The sequence below is a fragment of the Mirounga leonina genome, unplaced genomic scaffold (assembly GCF_011800145.1).
Source record: "Mirounga leonina isolate KUSES-001 unplaced genomic scaffold, KU_Mleo_1.0 Mir_91, whole genome shotgun sequence".
NCBI classification, from domain to species: Eukaryota; Metazoa; Chordata; class Mammalia; order Carnivora; family Phocidae; genus Mirounga; species Mirounga leonina.
In genome coordinates this window covers 38867803-38887232 of record NW_023270839.1, presented here as the reverse complement: position 1 = coordinate 38887232, position 19430 = coordinate 38867803, and the positions used below count along the sequence as shown (strand labels likewise).

Sequence of the window (19430 nt, the reverse complement as noted above, 5' to 3'; positions counted from 1 at the left end):
TAAGCCAGTTATTCATACAACTATACAAAAGCAATTGAATAATTTTAAAAAAACTATAGGGAGAGAAGATTTAAATGAATGCTTTTATAACTCACATTTCCTCAGGCAACTGGAAAAATGAATGATGCATAGGAACCTGCATTTCTATATTGGCTACTACCATATTTAAACTTAAAAATTAATTTTGGGATGCCTGGGTGGCTCAGTCAGTTAAGCGTCTGCCTTCTGGCTCAGATCATGATCCTGGGTTCCTGGGATTGAGTCCTGCATCTGGCTCCTTGCTTAGTGGTAAACCTGCTTCTCCCTCCTGCCTGCTGTAGGTGCTCTGCCTGCTGCTTCCCCCCGCTTGTGCTCTCTCTCTCTCTGACAAATAAATAAAATCTTAAAAAAAATCTTAACAATTAATTTTACCCAGTATTTATTTCTATAGAACACATTTACCATATCATGTTTTAAGATTTTTAGCGACATCTAAATCCACCATAGTTTTAGATAAGTAATTTCTCATTGAGCTCATAGTTTTTTCTAATTTAAAAATTTTTTACTCTGTTGACAATTGAAATATCCTCTATTTTGTCATAGTAACAGGTTTATCACTTGTGACCTATCGCCAGATGGGTTTTTGGTTTGTTTTTTTAAGTAATCTCTACACCCGACTTAGGGCTGGAACTTGCATGCTCTACTAACTGAGCCAGCCAGGCACCACTTTAAAAGAACTATTAATTGCTGGATGTATTCAGATTCCATTTGAATTTTTTTTTTTGTATGTGCATACTCCCACAGGTATGTGTGTCCATGGCAAGAGTTGAAATGTTTTTCAGACTTGTTAAATTACTACTGACATTTGAATCTCAAGTGATTTCCTACAGGTTTTGCTGAACTGTCTAGGGTGAATCAATTTAATGCTGTCTCATGTGTACAGGAAACCAACAGCCCTGGTCTTTAAGTTACCAAAGCTCATTTCCTCTGTCCCAGATGAGGTGGAAAACAGTCCAATATTGGTGACTAAGAGGCTATCATGACCAATAAAATCAGAGTCAGCAATTACAAGTACATTCACTGCCATGGAATAGAGAACAGATTCAGCAGCTACTCAAGTTTTATTGCTTTTAAACATTTTCAAAATAAGAAAGTCCAGCCAAGATTTTTACTAATTTTTTTCTGAATGCCCAACTACATTTCTCTGAATGTTAAATGCCATAATGATAATGCATGGGTCATTTTTCTAAAGAGAGGATTAATTATATTGGGTTTTACCATAGCCAGTTTTCCCAATGCTTTCAAAATTCAGATCACCCTGACAGAAGAGTAAATGAGGTCTCATAACATTTTTCTTGTCCACAGTGTAGGTATGAAAGTTTATTCTGAGTGGAGGATTAAACGTCGTCTTTCCCCAGCTTGATTACCGGCTTCCTTTGGCCTTTTTTCACTTTTAAGGATCAAAATCCTTAAACTTTACTCGATTTACAGCCAATCCTTGTTTTTCCCTTCCATTTAAGCTAGGTTATTTCTAGATCGTACACAAATGTGTAATCCTCACAAAAGATAAGATAGATGAAGACAAAACTTTTCTCACCATTCGGTTTTAGAGGCTGTCACAGGAGAACGAAGTGCATGAAAAAGCTTTCGTAACATTGAAGATTTTTTTTTTAAACCCAGTTGAAACATAACTGAAAATCCACAAGAGGGAGATGCTAAATCGCCAGAAAAAAACTCCTACGAGGGACCAGAGAGAGCCTTAGGAAGAGCCAATGGGTCCGCCTGGGACTCAGGGTGGGAGGGAGCAGGTGCACATAGTGGCTGGGACTACAGTTGAAGGGAAAAGCAAGCTGGGCTCCGTGTCTCTGGGAGCGAAGAGTGTGTCCCTTTTAAGACCACGGGGAAAAGGTAAGAGGGTGTTGCCAAAGAGGTAGCCGCTCCGAACTACCTCCTGGTAGTCCCAGAAGAAATGGGGGTGGTTGTCTTTGAAGGCACTTCCGCTTAGCAACCCCACGCGGTTGCTAGGGAGGGGCAGTAGTGGGGATGACCCGGAAGTGGTGGTGTCCATTTCTCACTGCCTGCTTTAAGTTTGTCCTATCGCGAGCGCCAGGGTGCTCTGCGTCGGGCCGAGGGTGGGGCCAGCACTAGTGGTTCCGGCTCGGTTCTTACAGCCCCTCGGCTCCTCGCTTTCCCCCTCCCCTCCCGTACCTCTCCTCCCGCCCGCTCCTGGGAAAGAGAAGCCACCACTGCGGGTGGGTAGAGAAGAGCTCGGCGACTCCGGGAGGGGACCGCACCCGCCCCATCTGAGCCTCGGAGCACTGCCGGACCAGGTACTCACTCCGGCTTCGACGGGGTCCGGGAGGCTGGAACCTGAGGGTGTGTGTGTCTGTAGGGACTGGTGGGGGGCCCTTCTCCGGGTTGGGGAGGGGGCCGCGGAGATCCTGGGTGGGGCGCAGGCCGGCGTGTGTGTCTGTGGCGGGTTGCGGGGGTGGAATGGAGGGTTTGGGGGGCACCACTGGCAGAGAGTTTCGGGTGGCTAGCTCGAGGTTGCGGAGGAGGCGCCCGCTCGGATGCAGGAGACTTCGGCCGGAGTGGACCGGGAGTTTGCCACCTGGAGGGATCGCTCTGAAAGGGGGAGCATCCTCCCGGGCCAGAAGGGGAGCATGGACCTTGTCCGAGTGATTGGGGCAATGCCTTTCTTCCCCTGCCTACCCTTCTGAGACAGAGCACGGCTTCCAGGGTTGTGGGGGTTGTGAGGCGGCTGGGCACCGCGGGGAGCCGCCCTTGGCGGAGCTAGGGCAGAAGAGTGGGTAAGGAGACCTCCCTCCACCCAACTTCCGTGTGCTTCCCCCACTTCTTCCTTTACTGCTCTCTCGCCCCAGAGTCCTACCGGAGCGGTACCCAAGTGGGCAAGCATCACAACGTAAAAAAGAGGGTGGAACTAGGTTCTTTGCTCTTAAACGATACTTCAGATGTTTGGAAAGTGCCAGAATGGCATATTCAACCAGGTCTCCCAGTTCGATGTTAAATCTGGTATAAATTGTCTTACAAAAGTGCAACACGGAAAAGCACCAAACTACAGGGTAGTCGGGCATAACCATGTTTGGTAGATATGCATGTTTATAAAAAATAGACTGAGGGAACTATATCGATATAGAGGTCTAGGCGAGACATGTTGAGACAAGCCTCCTTTTCCAATCTCTTTCTTACCTGTCAGTAAGCTGTCCTAGTTTAAATGCAGCAGAAAGATCCTCTTCATTTATATTTTAATTAGCGACTGAAGTATGCGAAAGTTCAGAGAGACAAGATCCTCAGCTTTTGAGCCTGTCTCTTAATCTTTTAAGGAGATAATTGTGTTCAAGTGGAAGTATTGGCTTTGAGGTAGGTAAATCTGGGATTGAACTCAGACTGTGCCACTGGCTAGTTGTTGACCTTGGGCAAGTCATGGGACCTACCGAGATTTAATTTCTTCATAAGTAAATGAGTTAAAATGTTTACTAGTATTGTAAGGGTGTGTGTTTGAGTATTATATTTAAATAACAGTCCACTTCAGGGGCGCCTGGGTGGCTCAGTGGGTTAAGCCTCGGACTCTTGATCTCAGCTCAGGTCTTGATCTCAGGATCCTGAGTTCAAGCCCAGAGTTGGTCTCCACAACCACGAGAAGTCTACTTAAAAAAAAAAAAAGAAAAAATAAATAACAGTGCACTTTAAATGGAAGCACCTTCCTTTTTTTTTAAGATTTTATTTATTTATTTGACAGAGAGAGACACAGCGAGAGAGGGAACACAAGCAGGGGGAGTGGGAGAGGGGGAAGCAGGCTTCCCGCCAGGCAGGGAGCCCGATGTGGGGCTCAATCCCAGGACCCCGGGATCATGACCGGAGCCGAAGGCAGACACCTAACGACTGAGCCACCCAGGCGCCCCTTCTTTTTTTTTTTTTTTTAAGTCAGTCTGCAATCCTTTTCCACAACCTCACTTTTTGTTGTTGTTTTTTTTTTAAGATTTTATCTATTTGTCAGAGCGCGTAAGCAGGGGGAACAGCAGGCAGAGGGAGAAGCAGACTCCCACTGAGCAAGGAGCCCCATGCGGGACCCATCCCAGGACCTGGGGATTATTACCTAAGCTGAAGGCAGACGCTTAAACGACTGAGCCACCCAGGTGTCCCTAAATGGAAGCACCTTCTAATTGAAAGACTGATTGTTATTAATCTCAGACAGTCAAGATAGCCCAGGATGGGAAGGGAACTGGGTAATATTGCAAAGACATATGTATACAACAGGACTTTCAGTGGCTTCTAGAAATTTATCATAAGTAGCATGAAATTCAGTTATTAATAGGTTCTTTAAACTCTACAAAATAGAGAACAGTATGTGCATTTATTGAAGTGACAGTTGTTTCAAAAGGTTTTTCTCGGATTTGTAGTGTGTATAGTGTAGAATTAAAAAAAAAATTTAGGGGCGCCTGGGTGGCTCAGTCGTTAAGCGTCTGCCTTCGGCTCAGGTCATGATCCCAGGGTCATGGGATTGAGCCCCCGCATCGGGCATCGGGCATCGGGCATCGGTCTCCCTGCTCGGCGGGAGGCCTGCTTCTCCCTTTCCCACTCCCCCTGCTTGTGTTCCCTCTCTTGTTATGTCTCTCCCTGTCAAATAAGTAAATAAAATCTTAAAAAAAAATTTTTTTTTGAATAGTGATGTGTATAAATTTTCTTTTAAGTTTTTAATTCCAGTTAACTGTTATATTAGTTTCAGGTGTACAATATAGTAATTCATCACTTCCATACATATAACGTATATAAAGTTTAATTAACTTCACATGTCTCTGGAGAATTAAAATTGGGGCATAAAATAGAAAGTAGTTGTAATTTTAAGATTAACATGAACATCAGTAGCATGACTCATCTTAATTGGACTTTAGCAATACTTATAGAATTCTTATGTATAATATTCTGTAAAATAAATGAAAATAGAATGAATTTCTGCTTTTAATCATTCATGATGAGAATATAGAACTAAATCTAAGAATAGTAAGTCTTTACATTCATTTTATAGATTTAAAATGATACAGTTATATGTAATCTCTTATGTCAGATTATCAACTAATACAGTTTGGTTTTTGATGTAACTGGTAGTTAATAATTAATTTTTTTAAAGATTTTATTTATTTGACAGAGAGAGACAGTGAGAGAGGGAACACAAGCAGGGGGGTGGGAGAGGGAGAAGCAGGCTTCCCGCTGAGCGGGGAGCCTGATGCAGGGCTCGATCCCAGGACCCTGGGATCGTGACCTGAGCCGAAGGCAGATGCTTAATGACTGAGACACCCAGGTGCCCCAATAATTTTTAATTTTTAAATGTACTTTATACTCAGAGAATGTAAGATAACTTTCTTTAGTAAGATTCTTTTCTGTGGAAAGTGGATATAAAGTTTGTAATTGAGTATCACTTTTTAGAGAGGTTTATAGCTTTTGCATATTTTGAGAGAAATTGTCAAATATATTTCTTTCCCATATTTCTATCTTTTACACAGAGTTGAACTTTTTTTTTTAATAAAACTATCCAACTACATTGCATGCTCTTTGAGGTAGAGATACTATGTTAAATTTTATCCACCACTGCAGCTACTTGAAACAGGCACCAAATAAATGTTGGTTGAATTGATAAATGGATATATTTTAAATTATTAAGGTATACTATTTTTTTAAAGAGTTGAAATTATGTTTTTGCTGCACTTACAGATTTTTTTGTAAGATTATTCAACTTTCTAAATGGCTTTTCTGAGTGTATAAAGTCTTTTTTTCTTTTTTTTGGTATTAAGTCTTTAGTGTATAGGTAAGCTTTTAGCTGTGTTTCATTGGATCATCATTTTTAATCGTCTTTTGAACCTTAAAATTGAGGCTGTATTTTGCTTTGGTAAAGCCATCAGAAGCTCCCATCCCCCCCCCATATTCTGATAAAACTTTAATTTATTACTAAATTAAATTTACTTTGGGATATGAGATAGGATAGTAGCTGTTAGAGGAAAAATATCTACTTAAGTAGTAGGCAACATTAGAGACCGTTAGGACACTTTTCTCATTGACCTTTTCCCCTCAAAGTATGTGACCATTCCAAGGATCTTTGCAGTTGTCAGTTTTGGAATTTGCTTGTCAGGAAACCTAAAAATGACTAAACATTTCTTTAATATTGCATCTCTTGGATGATTTCAAAAAGTTTTAGGAAAGATTGGGAAGTTTTATATATAACTTATACTAGAAACATATGAGGAAAAAAGTACAGTTAATTTTACTGGTGCTACCAAATTGGTAGTGAAACAGTTACCGTGGAAATGTTTAAAAAATGCCAAGCAGTGCTTTACTCAAACCAAATGATTAGTCTTCCAGAGCTTGTTCCTTTTTTAAAAGTATATTATTTTCTGGAGATACTATTTGGTCTCTACTAAAGATAAATAATCACTTACAAAGGAAAAAAAGGCTGATATCACAGAAAGATTTTAATATCACCAATTGTGGTAGAAATTGCTTTTCAATGGTTTTAGATAAATGGAAGTAGATTTTCATGAAAGAACTTTAGAATTTGTGGCATGATAGTTTTTCTCTTTTTAACATCTAAGTTATCTCTACTCATTTCTGCCTAATATAGAAACTTTGAGAAGCTAGGAGGGGAAAAAAATGAAATTACTTCAGAATTACCATTTTAAGTTTTGTGGATTACTTATTTGGAGAGCTAAATTGGATTTTGATATTATTGGGATTGTGTTCAAGATGGACTCAGAAAAAAAATCAGATGCCATCTGTTTCAGATTCCTTATTCCCTCACCCCTTCATGTTTTATGGCTTTGAATTCATCAGATTATTTTTCAAAAATGAAAGTCCTCAGTAGATTTATATATATATATATTTTAAAGATTTTATTTATTTATTTGAGAGAGAGAATGAGAGACAGAGAGCATGAGAGGGAGGAGGGTCAAAGGGAGAAGCAGACCCCCTGCCAAGCAGGGAGCCCGATGTGGGACTCGATCCCGGGACTCCAGGACCATGACCTGAGCTGAAGGCAGTCGCTTAGCCAACTGAGCCACCCAGGCGCCCCATCAGTAGATTTATATTATGTAATTTCAGCTATATCAGTGAACATATAATAAAAGAACTTGAATTTTTACATTGAGTTACACAAAAGGATCACAGACCATGGTTAAAAGTAATTATTTTATTTATTTATTTTTTAAAGATTTTATGTATTTATTTATTTGAGAGAGAGAGAATGAGAGAGAGCAAGCACATGAGAGGGGGGAGGATCAGAGGGAGAAGCAGACTCCCTGCTGAGCAGGGAGCCCGATGCGGCACTCGATCCAGGGACTCCAGGATCATGACCTGAGCCGAAGGCATCACTTAATCAACTGAGCCACCCAGGCGCCCAAAAGTAATTAAGTTATTTTAAACTATCTGAACATTATTAGGTAGCTTCATACATCTTTGTCATCACTGACCATTTTTGTCAACACTTGTTGCTGGAAGTTGCTTAAAAATTGATTATGAAGATACAGAATAAATATTTTTTTCTCCTTCATGTTAACAACTAGAAGAGAAGCTTCTGCTGAGGATTTTTTTATTTAGTGATAAGTCCACTTAAATTTAATCTTTCAGTAGGGAGTTTTGCCTTACCATATGCCAGTTGCTATTACTTTTATCTAAATGGTATCATACAGTTCATAGGCCACATACTTGCCATTTTTCAGTTCAGATCTTAATAAATCCTAAGAATAGGCTTTTGGGTTTACTGAGCTGGAAAAGACTATTACTTGTTCAGGTTACAGTAGTTGGCACCTGGCATGGACCAGAAACACCCAGGCATCTTTGAGAAACTATAAAGTAGTACTAGTGTGGTCTCTCAGAAATGGACTGGAGAGAGCAATCTGGATAGAAGAGAGCCATGCTTTGTCTGCAGCAGAAATGTTGTGGTGATGTAGGAAGACTGATGGGCTGCCCCTATACTGCTCTAGTCTTTTCCTCACCAGAAGCTCCAAGTGGGCAGTGTGGTTATGGCAAGGGTTGGGGTGTCAGGGATAGGAATTGTTCTTCAATAATCACTCACCCATCACAATGGAGACATAGACATACTGGGGAAAGGTTTTGCCTTGGCCAGAGAAGCTAAGTGAACAGGTAACTACTGCCTTTGCCATCAAAGACGACTTGGTGCAATACCCCTGGGTGCTGGGTAAGCCTGTCAAAATGCTACAGTTTCTTCATTAAAATGACATATAAATTTTCCAAGGAACAGTATAGCATTGGACCCACACCGATTTCTGTAGCTTACATTTTCTAACCTAGAAAAGGGGTGTTGAGGACTTACGGGCCTCTGAATGAAAGTACTATACGTTTATGTTTCTCTTGATAGGTTTATAAATACATTTTGTCTGTTGGCATTAATGAGTGGTGTGAAAATGTTTTAAGTTTTTAGTGTGTGTGTAGTGTCCATGGTAATCACCGGATCTCATTTTAGTTCTTCAGGCTAAATTGCTAACCATAGCTATGGTCAAGCAGCTTCTTAGCTGGATTATTTTCTCTATTTCCTAGAGGTCACTCTTCATGTAGGTGCTAATGAGCAGGGATATGACCAATGCCAGGAAAAAGGCAAGGGGATTAAAGTTAATTTTTTTTTATTTAAATTGATTTAAATTTGATTTTATTTAAAGTTAGTTTCTTTCACTGTTCTCGAATTTCTGTAGCCTAAAGTAGCAGTATCTCCTATCCATAGATACCCAGTTGTTTTTTAAATTAAGGCTTTATTCTTTTAACAGTTTTATTTATTTATTTATTTATTTTTATTATTATGTTAATGACCATACATTACATCATTAGTTTTTGATGTAGTGTTCCATGATTCATTGTTTGTGTATAACACCCAGTGCTCCATGCAGAACATGCCCTCTTTAATACCCATCACCAGGCTAACCCATCCTCCCACCCCTCTCCCCTCTAGAACCCTCAGTTTGTTTTTCAGAGTCCATAGTCTCTCATGGTTCGTCTAACAGTTTTAGATTTACAGAATAATTGAGCAGATAGAATTCCATATCTCCATATCCACAAAACTACACCCCCTCCATTTCCCCTATTACTAACATCTTGTGTTAGTGTGATACATTAGTTACAATTAATGTACCAATATTGATACATTATTATTAACTGTAGTGCATGATTTTCATTAAGGTTTACTCTTTGTGTTGTATGTATTTAAGGTTTCTCCCTGTCTTTTTGTGGCTTGATAGCTCCTTTAGGTAGATGCCTAGGAGCGTGATTGTTGGATTGTATGGTAAACATATGTTTAATTTTATAGGAAACTGCCAAACTCTCTTCCAAAGCGGTTATATCATTTTGCATTCTCATCAGCAATGAATGAGTATTCCTGTTGCTCTACATCCTTGCCAGAATTTGGTATGGTCAGTTTTTTATACTGTAGCCATTCTAATAGGTGTTTTAATTTGCAGTTCCCTAACGACATAAAATATTGAGCACCTTTTCATATGCTTATTGGCCATCTATATATCTTCTTCGGAGAGGTGTCCACATCTTCCACCCATTTTATTAAATTGGGTTGTTTGCTTATTGTTGAGTTTTAAGTGTTCTTTGTATAATTTGTATATGTATTTTTATCAGATACGGTTTTTTGCAAATATTTTTACAGGTACAGGTTTTTGCAAATAATTTTTTCCCAATCTATGGTTTGTTTCTTTATTCTCTTAACTGTCTTTCATAGTACGAAAGTTTTAAATTCTAATGAAGTCCACCTTACCAAGTTTTTCTTTCATTGAGTTTGCTTTTGGTATTGCATCTAAAAACTCATTGGCAAACTCAAGGTCATATAGATTTTGTCCCATGTTATCTTCAAGAATTTTTATATTTTTACATTTTACATTGAGTTCTAAGATCCATTTTATTTATTTTTAGTGATACTTTTTTTTAAAGATTTTATTTATTTATTTGAGAGAGAGAAAGAGAGAGAGAAACAGCGTGAGAGGGCAGAGGCTCAGAGGGAGAAGCAGGCTCCCCACAGAGCCGGGAGCCCGACGTGGGACTCAGTCCCAGGACTCCGGGATCATGACCCGAGCCTAAGGCAGTCGCTTAACCAACTGAGCCACCCAGGTGCCCCTAAGATCCATTTTTTTAAAAACATCCATTTTGAGCCAATTTTTGTGAAAGGTTTAAGGACTGTGTGTCTATTCATATTTTTGTACAAAGATGTCCAATTGTTTTATAAAAGTGTTTTCAAAAAATGTTAATGTGATATTTTTTAAAAGACTTTTTAATTTTTTTAATTTTATTTTTAAGTAATCTCTGTACCCAGCATGGGTCTCCCAACTTACAACCCCAAGATCAAGAGTCGCATGCTCTCCTGACAGAGCCAGCCAGGTGCCCCCTAAAAGGATTTTATTTATTTATTTATTTTTTAAGGATTTATGTATTTATTTGAGAGAGAGAGCGAGAGCACACACACATGTGAGCCAGGCTAGGGGCAGAGGGAGAGAGAGAATCCTCAAGCAGACTCCCTGCTGAGCACAAAGGCCCACTCGGGGGCTCCATCCCATGACCCTGAGATCGTGACCTGAGCCAAAACCAAGAGTCTGATGCTTAACTGACTGAGCCACCCAGGTGCCCCCAAAGACTTTATTTTTTAAGGGCAGTTTTAGATTGACAACAAAATTGAAAGGAAGAAAACAGATTTCCCATAAACCTTCTGCACTATACAGGCATAGCCTCCCTCATCATCTCCACCAGAGTGGTGCATTTGTTACAGTTGGTGAACAGTTTGACACATTTGATGAACTCTATCGACACATCATAATCACCTGAAGTCCATAGTAGCTTTGGGTTCATTCTTTGTTTTGTACATTCTATGGGTTTGTAAAAGTGTATAATACACATCATTATAATATACAGAGTATTTTCATTATCCTAGAAATTCTCTGTGCTCTGCCAGTTAAACCTTTCCTCTCACCCCAACCCCTGGGCGAGATAAATATATATATATTTAGAAATGAAAATGAATAAAATAATTCTTGGGGGTGGTTTTGAAAAGAGATTTTCCTAACATTCTCAGATGTAATTGGAAGCATTGTTCAGAGTCTGAATTTCCCTTTCAAAAAGATTATATTAGGTCATTAGGTGTTGATTGATAGGTGCTTATTCTTTGAGGTATGTAATTGGACATTAAGTGTGAGCTAAATATGGTACTGGCCATATGACAGTTGCATGTGGTAACAGAGCTTGAGGGAGATCTAAATTCAGAATATTTGAACTATCACTAAAGTTAAAGTCCTTTGCCACTTGCCTTTTATTGTTGTGCAGGCTATAATGTAGATTTCTTGGCCATCCTCTTCTGGCTTTTTCTTCTTCCTATTACACTTGTTGAAGACTATCCAGGAGCTTGAGCTGGCAAAGATTGACTAGAAGAGAAATCATGGATACTGCTGTATAGTTGCCTGATTATTTCCAATTTGGACTCAGAGGGAGTATCTGTTCTAAACATAATAAAATGCTATCATGAGACATTATTTCTTTTTTTTTTTTAAAGATTTTATTTTTATTTATTTGACAGAGACACAGCAAGAGAGGGAACACAAGCAGGGGGAGTGGGAGAGGGAGTGGCAGGCTTCTTGCAGAGCAGGGAGCCTGATGTGGGGCTCGATCCCAGGACCCTGGGATCATAACCTGAGCCAAAGGCAGACACCCAACAACTTAGCCACCCAGGCGCCCCGAGACACGATTTCTTATATAGCCTAAATAGTAATTGTTACCTAGAATTCACTTTCAGTTGGTTTTATTAACTGTCCTTTCCTGGACTTCTAGAACACCTTCCATTTTCCAGAACATCTTAACCTTAATTGGTATTTTGGCCTCCAAATATTCTGGTCATCTAAGGTATGATGCAAAAACTGTTTAATAACTCCATGTTTGGTGTGTTTTATTTGCTTTTTCACCTAGTTAACAATAGACACAAGGAACAATCTGTTTGTATGAAAGCACTTAGCTTTTCCAGAGATAGATGCTCTCCAAATCAATCAATGTGAAAGCTCACTAAGTCTTTAATGGGATCCATCTGGTTAATGCTTGCGTTTCTTGAGTTTCATAGATTGTGGAATCATAAAGCTAAAAGAAAACGCAGAGATGGTCTAGGTAGACCCTTTTATTTTACAGCTGAAATTACTGAAGTGTAGAGAGACTAAGTGATGCACTCAAGATGGAATAGCTAATGAGTGAGACTGGAACCCAGATCTCCTGACTCCCAGCCCAGTCCTGTTTCTCTTATAATACAGGAATTCATTCATTTTAGCTTATGAAGAAATTATGATTTTCTAAGAAGTACATTTTCCAGAAAATTTAAGTGGACTATTAAACTACAGTATAGAATTCAAGTTTTTGGTTGAATTCCTAATTTCTGAAATGTCGAGTGAGTTAGTGTATATTTCTTAAAGTGCCAGGTGTCACTAGGTCTTCAGTTAAGAGCAAATTTGTCATTTTTCACATTCTAGATAGAAATTGGCCAATTAGGGTGCCTGGGTGGCTCAGTTGGTTAAGCCACTGCCTTCGGCTCAGGTCATGATCCTGGAGTCCCGGGATCGAGTTCCGCATGGGACTCCCTCTGACCCTCCCCCTTCTCATGCTCTCTCTTTCTCTCTCATTCTCTCTCTCAAATAAATAAAATCTTTATAAAAAAAAAGAAATTGGCCAATTAAAAATTAATGAAGATGTTATAGCCTATATTTAGTAAGCACACATTTGGCTGCATTAAAATGAATCTTAATGTATTTTTTTTTGCACAGTTGAAATAATCTGTTAATATTTAATGTCACAAAGCAACAGTGGAATTCTGCTTTATGTGGTGGTGTATTTATAAAACTAGAGTGGAGTGTTATGTAAAACTAAAAGTACGGATTAATTTAATATGCATCTGGTGAATTCAGGGCTTGAAGGATGCACATCTGTTGAGAAAACAAATCATAGAACTATTCAGAGCTTCAGCATCTTTAAATATGTGTGCTTTGATTCTCTGTTTTGAAACAGTCTTTAATGGATTTAGATAAGGCTATTTTCTCTAAGGAAGCAACTGTGAAGCCATTTATGATGCTGTTAATCATTTTATTATTCTCCACAGCATTTTGATACATTAGTATTTTTCTTTTCAGTTTAGTTATTGGGGAAGGAAGGAGTTAAATGATTACCATAACAAAATAAGCTTGTTGCAGAACTGTATTTTTTTTAAAAAAGAGGGACCATAGTTTCCTGGTTTAGATAAATTAGAAATACTTTAAAGTTCTGACTTCTAATTTGAATCCACAATCAATGAAGAAATAATCACAGAGTTCCTACTGTGTATTCATCATACTAGTGCTTTAGGAAAATAGAAATTGAAGATAAGATTATTTACCAAGTTGGAGAAACAAGACTTAAAATGATAGGTTGAAAGTAATACAATCCAATAAGTAAATGAGTGCAAACTTGATGATATAATCTGGGAATTAGGAATTTGGAGGGGAGAACATTCAGTTCATAATCCTGATGGGAAGGAGATTGAAGGTAGAGTAGTGGATCTCAGCTCTGGCAGCTCTTTAGAATCATTTGGGGGAAGCTTTTCCCAGGATCAGTTGAATCAGAATATTGGGGGGTGCCTCCACAGTTTGTGAAAAAGCTTTTCCATGTGATTGTAATGGGCAGGCAGTGCTGGGAACCACAGACTTAGGTATCATTTGAGTAAGCAAGAAAGTGTTTTCAGGCCCAAAGCTAAGCAGTGAGGGAGAATTGAAAAGACTAATCCAATCAAAGCTGTGTGAGCCAGTTAGAGAGTAGGGAAAAATAAGCTTAAGGAGGCAGAATAAGATCATATATGAGTCGTACTTCTCAAAGTGTGGTTCCTAAACCAGCAGCATTAGCATCACCTGGAAATTTATTATAAATGCAAATTTTTAGGCCTGCTCTAGACTGAATTGGAAACTGTAGGGGTGGGGTCCACCAATCTGTTTAACAAACACTCCAGATGATTCTGATGTATGCTGAAGTTTGAGAAACAGCTGTTAATAGAGGATAATGAATGTCATGCAGAGGAAGTTAGATTTGATGTTGGCAATAAGTAGACCCATAAAGGTTTTTTAAGCTGGGGAGTAACAGCATGCATTTGTATGTCTGAAGGTAAATCTGATGGTGATGTGGAGAGTCCTTTGGACTACTAAAAGATGGGAATGAAAGAAGCCAGTTGAGGCACAGACATAATCTAATGGATATAATCAAGCACCCATGAGGGCCTGTTCTAGGGAATTATTAGTGAAAACACAGAATAGTAATAATAGTGATGGTAGTTTGAGTATTTATGAAATGGGCAGTAGCTAAATGCTTTGGACACATTATCTCACTTTTTTCTCACAACAAGCCCCTGAGGTGTGGCCATTATTACAATTTTACAGATTGAGCAATGAGGCAGAGAAAGGAAGCTACTTCTGAAGTTCACATTGCTGGTAAGTGGTAGACACAGGATGTCAAGTTCAAGTATCTCTACCTCTAAAGCCTCTTTTAAAGAAACAGCTAGCAATATCTGGAGACCAAGAAATAAAGAAGACTGACTCAGAAAAGTTTTAATCCTAGGTAACAGATAGCAAGGGGAAGTCACTGTCAGAAGGGAAATAGTGCTTATGGTGACTAACAGGGCAAATCAGACCATTTGAAACTGTTTTGTAAAAGTGATTGTGAGAAATAACCAATGGAAATCTTTGTTTTAAAGATTTTATTTATTTATTTGACAGAGACATAGTGAGAGAGGGAACACAAGCAGGGGGAGTGGGAGAGGGAGAAGCAGGTTTCCCCACAAGCAGGGAGCCTGACGAGCAGGGACCCCGATACGGGGCTCTATCCCAGGACCCTGGGATCATGATCTGAGCTGAAGGCAGGCGCTTAACGACTAAGCCACCCAGGCGCCCCCCAGTGGAAATCTTTGTATTGTGCTATTGTGCTTTTTAGGTATAACATTTGAAATAACTTGTGATAGCTGAGTTTTCAGGTTTTATTTGACCTTTTTGCTCATGGTGACTAAATCAGAAGAGCCACCTCATCCAGCTTTTAAAAATATCTTTTTTTTTTCAGGTGGAACACTTTAATCTTACAGATTTTGATTTTAAAACATTATTTCCTAATTTCCAGGAGAATGATAGTATGTTGGTAGTAAAAATGAACAAATTCAGAAGTAACCTTGAAACCAATTCGATAGCAAGCTGTTGTTTCTCCCTACTTCTCCCATGCCAGCACAACCAGGTCATGAGTAGTTATTGACTCTCAAAATAAATGTTGAGCTTAGTGTTCTTACCTGGCACCCTCTTTGCCCAGTTGATCATGTGAACCAGCTCCCTGTCAGCAAGGTTGGTCAGCAAGCCCATCATTGAAGCCTCACTGAAGGGTCTGGAAGGATCGTAGTCGGAATAGATTATGGGGGGCTCAGCCTTCAGCAAGGCACTGACCATCTGATCGGCTGTAAGGGACAAGGCTGGGCTGTTCTTCTTAGTATGCTTAATCAAGATTGGGCTTGGCCAAAGGCTGGAAGCCCTCATATCTCTGGAGGACCCCACTTCATTCCTGCCCTCCCCATCATCTCTCTGGCGCTTGTGTTTCAACAGTCTCCCTCCTTTTCAGTCTTGACCTATCCTGCCTGTCATCATGCCTACTTCATAGCACTTCGGAGCCGACAGGCCTGACAGCTTTTCCTCCTGTTCTTGTCAATGGTGCACTGGTTGGTAGCTGGACACATGTAGTCATTATGTCCTTGAATACTTCTCTTGAAGAAGGCCTTACAGCCCTCACAGGACCAGACGCCATAATGGTAGCCTGAGGCATAGTCATTGCACACTGCACAGTAGCGGGTCTCCTTGGCAGACTCCACAGCCATGCTTCCCTTGTCACTGGTACTGGCCAATCTCTCTCTGCCACCCTGGCGCCGACTGTCTGAGTTTGGCCTGTAGAAAGCGGGAGGGCTGGCCTCGCGCACCGCATAGCCGCTCGGTTCGTTCTCCAGGTAATAGGGCACCTGCTGGCCGTGGGGGTGCAGGAAGGGTGAGAGCTGAGGCGGCGGGTGCAGCAGCACCAGCGGCCTCGGAGACACGCTGTTGAGCGGCGGGAAGTCCCCCAAGCCGTTGGCGCCAAACGCCGCCGCCTCGGACCCGGGGCCGTAGGCAACGCCGAACTGGCCGTAGACGGGCGCGGAGGCTGCGGGACCGGCGTCGAAGTCGTACGCGCCACCCTCGGGATGGTTGTACACGGCGGGCTTGCTGCTGTCCACGTATACCTCGCCCAGGGGCCGCTCCAGGGGGATCTTGAGCTGCGGGCGGTTCAGGGTCTCCAGCTCGGTCCCTTGGATTTGATGCAGCAGGGCCATTCCGGACGCTTTGGTGTGGAGGGTTATGGTCATGGTCAGTGGCCGCGGGCAAGGCGCGCACCGTCTCCCCGCGCGGCAAGAGGGCTCAGCCGCCAACCGGCCACCTAAAATATCTTTCAGATTTTAGAGTAAATAAGTCCATGAATAAATTATGCTTGAGAAGCTTTGTGTAATACTTTTTTTCTCTCTCTAAAGAAATACTGTGATTTAGAAAAATGTCAGGAGCATCTTTTCTTTTTTAAAGATTTTATTTATTTATTTGAGAGAGTGAGAGAGCACAGGCAGGGGAGGGGCAGAGAGAGAAGGAGAAGCAAACTCCCCACTGAGCAGGGAGCCGGATGCAGGGCTTGATACCAGGACCCTGAGGTCATGACCTGAGCCAAAGGCAGCTGCTTAACGGACTGAGCCACCCAGGCGCCCCTGTTAGGAGCATCTTAATCTTAAATGGTGTGGGCTTGGGCGCCTGGGTGGCTCAGTTGGTTAAGCGACTGCCTTCGGCTCAGGTCATGATCCTGGAGTCCCGGGATCGAGTCCCGCATCGGGCTCCCTGCTCGGCAGGGAGTCTGCTTCTCCCTCTGACCCTCCCCCCTCTCATGCTCTCTCTTTCTCATTCTCTCTCTCAAATAAATAAATAAAATCTTAAAAAAAAAAAATGGTGTGGGCTTTTTTTTTTTTTTTTAATTTAAATTCAAGTTGGTTAACATACCGTGTAGTATTGGTTTCAGGAGTAGAGTTTAGTGATTCGTAACTTATGTGTAACACACAGTGCTCATCCCAACAAGTGCCCTCCTTAATACCCATTACCCATTTAGCCCATCCCCCACCCACCTGCTCTCCAGCAACCCTCAGTTTGTTCTCTTAACTATAGAGTCTCTTATGGTTTGCCTCCCTGTTTGTATCTGCTTTTTCCTTCCCTTCCCCTGTGTTCATTTGTTTTGTTTCTTAAATTCCACATACGAGTGAAATCATGATATTTGTTCTCTGACCTATTTCGCTTAGCATAATACACTCTAGTTCCACCCACATTGTTGCAGATGGCAAGATTTCATTCTTTTTGATGGCTCAGTAATATTCCATTCTATATGTATACTACATCTTCTTTATCCATTCATCTGTCAGTGGACATTTGGGCTCTCTCCATAATTTGGCTATTGTTGATAGTGCTGTTAGAAACTTTGGAGTGCATGTGACCTTCAAATCAGCACTTAATCTTAAAAAGGTTTAAGAAAAATTTCAGTGTTGGGTTCATTGGCTGGCTCAGTCAGAAGAGCATGGGACTCTTGATCTTGGGATCATGAGTTTGAGCCCCACATTGGGTGTAGAGATTGCTAAAAAAAAAAAATAAACTAAAAAAAAAAAAAAAGAAATATTTCAGTGTTATTTTGTTTTAGTTGGGAGGCAGTAAGTAGTAAAATAACTTGACGTGTTTGGGTAATTGTTTTCATAAGACGTTATCATTTCTAGTACCCTCTTATTTTACTTATTGAGGTAAAATTCAGATGACATAAAATTAAGTATTTTGAAGTGTATAATTTGTGGCATTTGGTACATTCATGGTATTTTGCATGTATAAGCTTTATCTAGTTCCAAAACATTTTCATCATCCCCAGAGGAAAAACCCAAAACCTACTAAGCAGTTCCTTCTTGTTCCTCTTTCTCCACAGCCCCTGGAGAACACTAATCTGCTTTCTATCTCTCTGATTTATCTTTTCTGGATATGTCATATAAATGAAATTATATAACATATGATATTTTGTGTCTGCTTTTTTCACTTAGCATAATGTTTTCTAGGTCCATTCATGTTGTAGTATGTATCATTACTTCATTTTTTTTTAAGGCTGAAAAATATTCTACTGTGTAGTTATACCACATTTCCATTTGTCAATTCATAGGCATTATTGGTTGTTTCCATCTTTTGATTATTGTAAATAGTGCTTCTATGAACCTTCATATACAAGTTTTTGTTCGAATATAGGTTTTTAGTTTTTTTGGGTATGTAACTAGGAATGGAATTGCTGGGTCATGTCGTAATTTTACATTTAACTTTTTTTTTTTTTTTTTTTTAAGATTTTATTTATATTTGAGAGAGAGAATGAGAGACAGAGAGAGCAGGAGAGGGAGGAGGGTCAGAGGGAGAAGCAGACTCCCTGCTGAGCAGGGAGCCCGATGCGGGACTCGATCCCAGGACTCCGGGATCATGACCTGAGCCGAAGGCAGTCGCTTAACCAACTGAGCCACCCAGGCGCCCTTAACTTTTTTTTTTTTAAAGATTTTTTATTTATTTTTTGACAGAGAGAGACACAGCGAGAGAGGGAACACAAGCAGGGGGAGTGGGAGAGGGAGAAGCAGGCTGCCTGCGAAGCAGGGAGCCCGATGCGGGGCTCGATCCCAGGACTCTGGGATCATGACCTGAGCCGAAGGCAGACGCTTAACGACTGAGCCACCCAGGAGCCCACATTTAACTTTTTTTCTTTTTTAAGTTTATTTTTAATTTATTTTTGTAATCTCTATACCCAGCATGAGACTTGAACTCATGACCTTGAGATCAAGAGTTGCATGCTGTACGGGCCAACCAGGCCCCCTATATTTTACTTTTTGAGTAAAATGCACCTTTTTTTTTTTTTAAAGATTTTATTTTATTTATTTAGAGAGAGCTCTTGTGCACGGGTGCATGAGGGTCAGAGGGAAGGAGAGAGAGAATCTGAATCAGACTCACTGCTGAGTGTGGAGCCCAAGGCAGGTCTTGATTCCACAACCCTGAGACCATGACCCAAGCTGAAATCAAAAGAGTTGGACACCCAACTGACTGAGCCACCCAGGCACCTTGGCTGCACCATTTTAGATTCTCACCAGCAATGTTCAAGGGTTTTAATTTTTCTACATTCTCACCAATATCTGTTATTTTATACCTGTTTTGTTTGTTCATTACAGCCACCCTAGTGGGTGTAAGGGGCATCCTGTATTTTGATTTGCATTTCCTTAATGACTAATGATGTTGAGCATCTTTTCTTGTGCTTTATTGGCCATTTGCATGTCTTTTTTTGGTGAAATG

General features: G+C 40.6%; 1 protein-coding gene and 1 pseudogene across 16 annotated transcripts in view; one reads left to right on the top strand and one right to left on the bottom strand.

Annotated features, from left to right (window-relative positions):
- Positions 1–2108: 2108 nt before the first annotated feature.
- The window catches only part of CSNK1G1 (casein kinase 1 gamma 1), a 177668-nt gene continuing 160346 nt past the window's right edge, over positions 2109–19430 (top strand). For 4 of the 16 annotated variants that reach the window (XR_004677284.1, XR_004677283.1, XM_034993950.1 and 1 more), the window contains exon 1: positions 2111–2309. The gene's annotated coding sequence lies outside the window, so the exon portion shown is untranslated. Of the gene's footprint in view, positions 2310–19430 lie in introns of all 16 variants that reach the window. The other 12 variants (XM_034993957.1, XM_034993956.1, XM_034993960.1 and 9 more) reach the window with 6 other exon arrangements.
- On the bottom strand, positions 15200–16486 carry LOC118003166 (annotated as a pseudogene).